Below are 9138 nucleotides of genomic sequence, written 5' to 3'. Positions count from 1 at the left end.
AGATCTGTTGCCAGCCTCATGCTATTTGAAAACCATAACATATGGTAAATCTATAAGTGCTCTATTTTTTTTCACAACTTTTAAACTATAACACATACCAGTATTATGTATTAGGGGCTAATTTTTAAAAATAATTTAAAATGTATTTGATAAATTTTTTTAAGTCAAGTTTCAATTTATCTGCAACTAAAATTAGAGCTCATAAGTGTACCATTTTAACAAACATTTACACCAAAGTCATTCTAGCTCTACAAAGGTGTAGAGTATTTCCCTGTCCCTTCCCAGTCAATTTCTCCCTACCTCTGCCAAGACAACCACTTTCTACAGCCTTTGTTATTTCAGGCCTGCATTTTGCTAATCGTTCTACCAGTACATTTCCACTAAAAATTGTCTCACTCTTTCCAGCCTTCACTAACACTTCGAGAACTCTCTGGCTTCTGTCCACGGCCCACGGTCAAAACCAGTAACACATGTCTTAGTTTTCTTACACACTATAATCCCATTTGCAGTAATGATCTTGACTTCAATAACCAAAGGTTTTTCCTTTTTTTAAACTTTTATTTAATTTTCTAAAATATTTGAGAGAGAGAGCGTGCACCCATGCACGAGAGTGGGGAGGGTCAGAGGGAGAAGCAGACTCCCTGCTGAGCAGGGAGCCCGATGCGGGACTCGATCCAGGGACTCCAGGATCATGACCTGAGCCGAAGGCAGTCGCTTAACCAACTGAGCTACCCAGGTGCCCCTAAACTTTTTTTTGTAAAGAATTTATTTTAGAGCGAGCATGTGTGCATGTGCATGTAAGTGTGGGGGAGGGGCAGAAGGAGAGAGAATCTCAAGCCGACTCCCAGCTGAGCATGGAGCTCGGCCAGCCCAGGGCTCAATCCCACAACCTTGATATCCTGACCTGAGCTGAAATCAAGAGTCAGACACTTAACCGACCGAGCCACCCAGGTGCCCCCCCTTTTTTTTTTTTAATACTTCCTATAAATGGAATTAAGCAGTATGGATGCTACAGTGACTGGTTTCTTTTGCTCAATGTAAGATCTGAGATTGATTTTTTCCACATGTATCCATCAGTACTTGGCTCTTTTATTGCAGTGTAGTACTCCATTGCATAACCTCATTTATTCTTATGATCATTTAGTGTGTTCCTAGTTTTGGGCTCTTATGATCATAGTTTCTATGAGGATTTTTTTGTTTTGGACTTTTGGTGAAATTGTACCCTCATTTCTCTGGGATATATATTTAGGAGTGAAATTGCTGGGTCATAGGAAGGCATGTGCTTAATTTGGGTAGATGCTTCTAGTTAGTTTACCAAAGTGGCTGAACCAGTTTCTGTTCCCTCTTGCAATGTATAAAAGTTACAGTTCGTTCACATCTAATTGCCCATATAGCCACACAAAAAGCCCAGATTGAGCTTTAAACTGCCAAATACGCGGTGCTTGGACAAATGTAAGATTTGATGAATAAAGCATGAATCAAGTCCTTGTAGGTAAAATTGAGTAAATATACTTGAAGAATTTTTGCGATATTTAAACTGTGCTCTTTTCTTTTTGCATCAGTAGTCATAATCACTGAATTTATGGAAACAATGGCAATCATTTTTCAATAGTATGCTAATATAATAGTTTGATTCTTATTCCTGCATATTAATAAAATAGACTAGGTTGTTTTATTAATGGAGTCTTAATGGCCACATTAATTAACCTCCTTGCTTTATAGATAATATAAACTAATAATATATTAAAAAAAGATTTAAGTGTATATATTGTTTTTCAACAAACATTATATGTAAACTTTATTTAAACTTAACAGTGCCCCTGAAGATGATATTTCTTTTTGGCAGAAGAAACCAGATTTTATAGAGCTTTAAGTTGCTAAAGTTCATAACTTAATAACATGTGGAACTTAAATCTAGCTTTTCTGGCTACAGATTAAAAGTCATGTCTATCTCTCTGTAAACAATAAGCACATATTTAAAGCATGAATTCAATTATTTTCAAGCAGAATATGGTGATTTCAGGATTTAAATAAGTCCTATTTATGACAGTGCATTAAATATTTATATATATTATGGAATATAGCTTTACTTTTACAATAAGATTCTTATGTTAATTTAATCAAAAACATATTTTAAAATGTAATGAATTTGTAGTAACCCTAGCATCTTTTTATAAGAATAAAATTTAATGTTTCTAAATAGAAAGGATATTTCATATATATTTTTATTCCATTTTGGTTGTATCCAAAATATATCGCAGACAATAGGATAACTCCTCAATTATCTGTGGCTGTCTCATGCTCTGTGGTTTTAGGAATGTTCTTTAGTACCTTTGAAAGAATAATGAAGCATTTAGAGGAAATTTCTTCCTGTTATACTAAATTGCTTTGTTTTGATAGAATGCTCACTTAGTCTATAATGTGATTCTAGACTACGAAGTTTAGTGTTTTTTTGTTGTTGTAAGCTTGAATACATCAAATTGATGGTATATATTTAGATATTTTCCCCATAATCCTATGAAAATATATTAATATCACATCATTGAGTCAAAAATAGTTTTTATTTAATTTTTTTGGTCATAAAATATGGATATTTTATTCAAGCTCTGGGGAATAAAAAGGGGGGAACACATCCTTCTACACACCATTCTAATTTAGCTGACATTAATTTGAAGATGTTAAAGCAAATATGTATATGTATCTGTATAAATATTTATATACACCCAAAAATCATTAAATGCATCCCAATACTTCTGCCTCTTCGTCAATCATTTAATATTGTTTGGCTTAGATTCACAGTTTGTGTTTTAATCCCTTATGTGATTGGTCAAACTGTACATTACATTAGAAGACGTGAGGGAAAAACTTGGTTTTAAAGTTATACCTTAAAAAAAAAAGTTATACTCTGTGTCACAGTTACCCTTTACATAATTTTTTCATCATTATTTTCAACTTCACACATCTCATAGTTCTCTATGCAGACTATTTCAGCTTCAAGTGCTGTACATATCTACATCTTCTGGATGGGACTGCCCGTGATCCATGATCTTTGGGGTCAGGCATAAACTGTAGCACCTGAGGTGGATTCTGATTTTATCTTTCAGAGCTGAGTTCTGTTGGCAAGGACACTGAGTATTTCAGGCTGTCAGTTGTTTTTTCAGATATTTCTATTTCAGCAGAATTTCCTAGCTTAGTTTTTCTTTAGGTTTAGGAAATGACTTCCCCCCCCCCCCCCAACAATATTTTAAGTGCTTCATAAATTTGCTGGCTTGTTGTATATGCCTTTTTCTCAGTTACCTTCGCAATTATTACTGACTGAACTGGGTAGCAAACAGTTGCTCCTAAAGTGGACAGTACCAGTGGATAAGAAGTTTTCCTAAACGTAGAACCTTTTCCAAATTGTACTGTATCCATTATCCCATTTTTCACAAACACATAAACACCCTTGCACCAGCCAATATAAGGACCAGCTGGAGTGCGGATGGATGCAAAGCCCACTTGTAAATGGCCGCTCTTCAACCTATTTAGACTGCAGAGGTGGTGCAGTATATATGGGGAGCTGCTCTGGTTTTACTAGCTGCTTTTTATATTCTTTAGCTGTATGCACAGTTATAGATGCACATATCAGACCTGCAGGAATGGTTGTCAGCTTTTCCATCCTAATAGCTGCCGTATCTGTAACCTTCTCCGTCTCAGTTCTCATATGGTGGGCAGAGAGGGACAAAACAGTTCAACTCAGTTTTTATTTAAGTTTTGAAAGCTATCCTGTCAAAGTAGACTGGCAGTCAGAAGCTCTGGGTTCCAGGCTTATATCTGAAGCTGGAATAATCATTAGCGAATCTTTTTTTTTTTTTTTTTAACTGTAAAATAAGTTTAGACTAAGTGAAGATCAAAGATCCTTAAAACTCTAAAAATGTATGTATTCATTTTATAAGTAGTTTTCTTTGGCTTCTTAATCTTTGTGGCTTTGCCTGCTATTGTAGCTCTTGTTTTGAAACTGGGATTTTTTTTTTCTTTTTTTTCCCTTTTTTTAAATGAGGGGTAAATACTTCTGCTAGATTATGTCATGCTCATTTGATTAAAAGCTGATGGTGGGGCTATATATTAATATCAGAGTCTGTTTTAGATCCTTCTGGGCAGAGGCATTATATTGCTTTTGAATAGAATGGCATTCTTGCAGAAAACCTGGTATAATCCATTTCCCTTTGAAGAACAGGCCCTTTATAGTTCTCCAGTTTTTTCATTTCCTCTAAATACATTCAATGAAATTTTCATTGCATATTTCAATTGACTTGTATATTTGAATAATGCACCTTGTTAACATGATTCCACAAAATAGCTTTATTGAAGGTTCTTTCATTTAATGTTTTTTTAGAACTCATTAAAATTTCCCATCATAGTTGTAGCTCATAAGCAATTTATGGCATGTAGTAGGGATTCAAAAAATTGTTTTAGTTGAATTGACCTCAGTAGAATTACTGAGAAATAAGATGTTCCAAGTATGTGGAACTGAGTCACTTTTTCTCAAACTTTAGAAGTTTTGATTATCATAAAAATAGTAGAATTCCTTCTGATAAATAAAACTTATGTTTCTGAATTCTTTTTTTTTTTTTAAAGATTTTATTTGTCAGAGAGAGTGCACACGCACAAGCAGGGGGAGCTGCAGACAGATGGGGAAGCAGGCTCCCCGCTGAGCAGGGAGCCCAATGTGGGACTCAATCCTAGGATCCTAGGATCCTGGGATCCTGACCTGAGCTGAAGGCAGACGCTTAACCAACTGAGCCACCCCAGGCAATCCATATTTCTGAATTCTTAAAGATTGTATGGAATAGAACCGACTGCCTCACTCCCCACCTGGAAGAACAGAGTATCCCCATTTTGATCACAAAGTATTATCTTGTGCATTGTAAAACTTCCTAAATGATACATTCTATCAAATTATCCCCAGATAACTCTAAATTTTATATTTTCCTAGCCTTGTGTCCATTTTAAACATTTGAGCCTTTGAATCTTAGATAGCTAGGAGAGCTAAGTAGTTGTACTTAGTAGGATAACATGTTAAGAAAGTGGCTTTTTGGCCATGTGAATCTGTGCTGTTTTGCAAAATCTCTAAAACCAATTTTATTTACTTCAGAGGTCTTTTTTGTATGTTGGTTTCCGATTGGGTTTTATGTAGTTTATATCACATATTATCTTCAGACTAGTGACATATTGCTACATTTTTAAAAAATAGTTATGAGACAAGCAACTTGAGTCTAGGTTATATATTATTATGCATAGAATGAAGTATTAACACTGTTTTGTGTCCCATAGATTTTTAAGTTGTGAGATATTTCAAATATGTAGAGACATGGAAAGGATAACATTATGAACCCTTTTTTCCACCACCCACCCACCTTTATCAATCCTAATTTTTCATGTCTTCGTAGTTTTTTAAAAGAGATAACATTTTACAGATATAATGGAAGTATGGTTTCCATTTCTAGTCTAATCATTTTTAAAAGATGTATTACTATTGGGGTTGATTTTTATCTTTTACCTTTATTTTGTTTAAACTGGAATACTTATCCATTTAAGCAAGAACCATTTGAGTACATAGTAGGTACTGTGCAACACTGGAAGATTTGAGGAAGAATAATTCCTGTCCTTTTGGGTTAAATAGGCAATTTAGGGATAGGATGAAGTCAGAAGAAAACCCACAAATCACTATAATACAATGGTAATGACAAGTGGCATAAAAACAGCCCAATAATATCTGGAGTTTGAAACTAGAGCAAGATTATCTGACTTGGAAGGTCAGCTGATGCTTTGAGAAAGAAGTGCCATTTGAATTAAAACTTAGTTTGAATTTTGTTTTATAGAGGTTTTTTTTTTATGGTTTTCATTTATCACTTGGTAAAAGATGAATTCAAATTGTTGTATCTATATATTTCACCTGGTATTGATATCCAATGATCCCGCTTCATAATACTTCAATAATATCTATGAATGATAGCCTTCCTGTGGCCCTTTAATGAACTAATCAGGTATGTCACTGCCATGGCTGGAGCTGACACTTCTGAAAGATTTTCTTATTGGGGTTATTTAGGCAATGTCATATAGAGGCGACTTCAGCAGCATAGATCTGTTTACTACAGTAATGCCTTAGGAAATTGCTGTTCTTCCCCTTTTGCCTTACCTGAGAAAGTTGGACACAACTTAGTTTTTCCATATCTTAAATTCCATAACCATTATATCCTGACCAATCACTACCTTCTATTTTTGCTTAGGTACTCATCTTTCCTAATGTTTATTTTATAGATATTGTTCATATAATCTTTGTACTGCACTGGAATAAAATGGAAAGAATTGCCTAATTTTTATTTGAAAATATTTACAGTGAATTGGCTTTGAATTCAAGTATTTGAGGATGGGTGTTTAGGTGTGTGGCTATAGTTTAGAAATGAAGCAGCCATGCTGATTTCTAAGTAATAAGTTGTTTATATTTCAGGTTCAAAATTTATAAATATAAATAGTTTTACTGCTGGCAGGATGCTGGTTGTGATTTCTTGCTTTGATGCTTTTTTGGGACAATTTATTATAAAGCGTTTCATGTATAAAAATTGTCTCAGGCAGTATAGTCACATTTAGATCAGATTTACTGTTTTAAGTAACTTGACCTATCTATATCAACATATACTGAAGCTAAAGAATACCTTACGGATCACAAAATTCACCATTCATTTTTTCAAATGAGTTAAATGACGTGCAGGGATTCAATCACTCATCTAAATTCACTTAACTGTAAAGACCATAATAGAACTCAGGTCTCCTAACTCACCGTGTGTGTTTGTTTTACCACATTGTGGCAAATAATCATGTTTGGCAATTTTGTAAAGAAAAACAAATTACAGATATCTAAACCAAAAGTTTGATTTTTTTTTTTTCTGAAGCTTCGCCCCCCCCCCCCCAAACCAATTTGAGGTGAAACTTGAATGACTAGATTACTCGATGATCAGGAAGATTTGGTCACAGACAGACCTCATTTTGTTATACTTTGGTTTATTGTGTTTCACAAATACGGTGTTTTGTTACAAATTGAAGGTTTGTAACAACTCTGTTGCAAGCAAGTCTGCCAGTGCCATTTTTCCAATAGTATTTGCTCACTTGGCACCTCTGTGTTACATTTAGGTAATTCTTGCAATATTTCAGTTTTTTTTCATTATCATATTTGTTATGATCTATGATCATTGCTCTTTGATGTTGTTATTATAACTGTTTTTATATTACCACAACCTTGCCCATACAAGATGGTGAAATTAATTCATAAATGTGTGTTTTGACTGCTCCATCAACTGTCTGTTTCATTATTTCTCCCCTTCTCCTTGGGCCTCCCTGTTCCTTGAGACACAACAATATTAAAGTTATGCCAATTAATAACTCTACAAAGCCTTCTAAGTGTTCAAGTGAAAGCAATAGTCCATCGATATGGCAAACTTAGTTGTTTTATTTTGAAATTGCCACAGCTAACCAAACCTTCAGTAACCTCTACCCTGATCGATGAGCAGCCATCAAGGCAAGATCCTCCATCAGCAAAAAGATTATAACTCACTGAAAGTTGAGATGATGGTTAGAATTTTTAAGCAACAAGGTTTTTTTAAATTGAAGTACAGTTAACATAGTGTTATATTAGTTTCAAGGCATATGATATGATGCAACAATTCTGTATATTACCCAGTTCTCATCAAGATTAAGTGTAATTTTTTTTTTTTTTAAAGAGGGACAGAGGGAGAGGGAGAATCTTAAGCAGGCTGTATGCCCAGCGCAGAGCCCCATGTGGAGCTCAATCTCACAACCCTGGGATTGTGACCTGAGCTGAAATCAAGAGCTGGATGCTTAACTGAGCCCCAGGTGCCCCAAGATAAGTGTACTCTTAATCCCCTTTATCTATTTCACCCATATCCCTGACCCACCTCCCCTGTAGCAACCACCAGTTCTCTTTTTTTTTTTAAGAGTCCATTTTGTTTTTCCTTCATTCCTTTGTTTCTTAAATTCCACATATGGGTGAAATTATATGGAGTTAATTTTTTAATATCATACAAGTAAAAATTGAGATTTTTTTTTTGTGTATAAATGTTCGTTTGTTTTAGTAGTCTCTATTGAGTATTCTTTCCCTATTCAGTTATCTAGGTACTTTTGTCAAAAGTCAATAGACTATATGGGGCGCCTGGGTGGCTCAGTTGGTTAACCGACTGCCTTCAGCTCAGGTCATGATCCTGGAGTCCCAGGATCGAGTCCCACATCAGGCTCCCTGCTCAGCAGGGAATCTGCTCCTCCCTCTGAACCTCCTCCTTCTCATGCTCTCTGTCTCTCATTCTTTCTTTCTCAAATAAATAAATAAAATCTTTAAAAAAAAAGTCAATAGACTATATATATGTGGATATTTTTTGGAAGTGCCTATTCCATTTTGTGTTTGGGTTGTCTGTCTCTCTTTACTTTGTAGAAGTTCTTTATGTTATGGATATGAATCCTTCATTGGACATATGAAAGGAAATATTTTTTTCTCACTTTGTGGCTTAATTTTTTCTCTATCTTAATGGTATCTTTTGATGAACAAATTTTTAATTTTAACAGTCTAACTTTTTAAAATATTTATTTGAGAGAGAGAACACATGGGTTGGGAGAGGCAGAGGGAAAGAATCTCCAGCAGACTCCCTGCTGAACACGGAGCCCAACACAGGGCTTGATCTCACAACTCTGAGATCAGGACCTGAGTCGAAATCAAGAATCTGGTGCTCAACTGATTGAGCCACTCAGGCACCCCTAACAGTGTCAAATTTATTTATCCTTGTGTTTAGTGCTTTCTGTGATCTGTTTAAGAAATCTCTGCCTATCCCAAGGTTAAGATGTCCTTTTGTGTAATTTTCCCAAAGCTTTATTTTTACAATTCACATTCATGTTTATAATCCATGTAGAATTCTATGTCATTTAGGCATCAAGATTCATTTTCTCCCACATGAATATCCATTAATGCAAATAGAATCTATTATTTTTTTTATTGTGTTATGTTAATCACCCTACATTACATCATTAGTTTTTGAGGTAGTGTTCCATGATTCATTGTTTGTGTATAACACCCAGTGTTCCATTCAGTATGTG

General features: G+C 34.8%; 1 pseudogene; it reads right to left on the bottom strand.

The window, feature by feature from the left end:
• Positions 1–2993: 2993 nt before the first annotated feature.
• Positions 2994–3703, bottom strand: LOC110579765 (annotated as a pseudogene).
• Between the last annotated feature and the right edge of the window lie 5435 nt (positions 3704–9138).

Source organism: Neomonachus schauinslandi, chromosome 1, assembly GCF_002201575.2.
Source record: "Neomonachus schauinslandi chromosome 1, ASM220157v2, whole genome shotgun sequence".
Taxonomy (NCBI): Eukaryota; Metazoa; Chordata; class Mammalia; order Carnivora; family Phocidae; genus Neomonachus; species Neomonachus schauinslandi.
The sequence above is the reverse complement of the archived record's forward strand: the minus strand, read 5'-3'. Positions and strand labels throughout refer to the sequence as shown.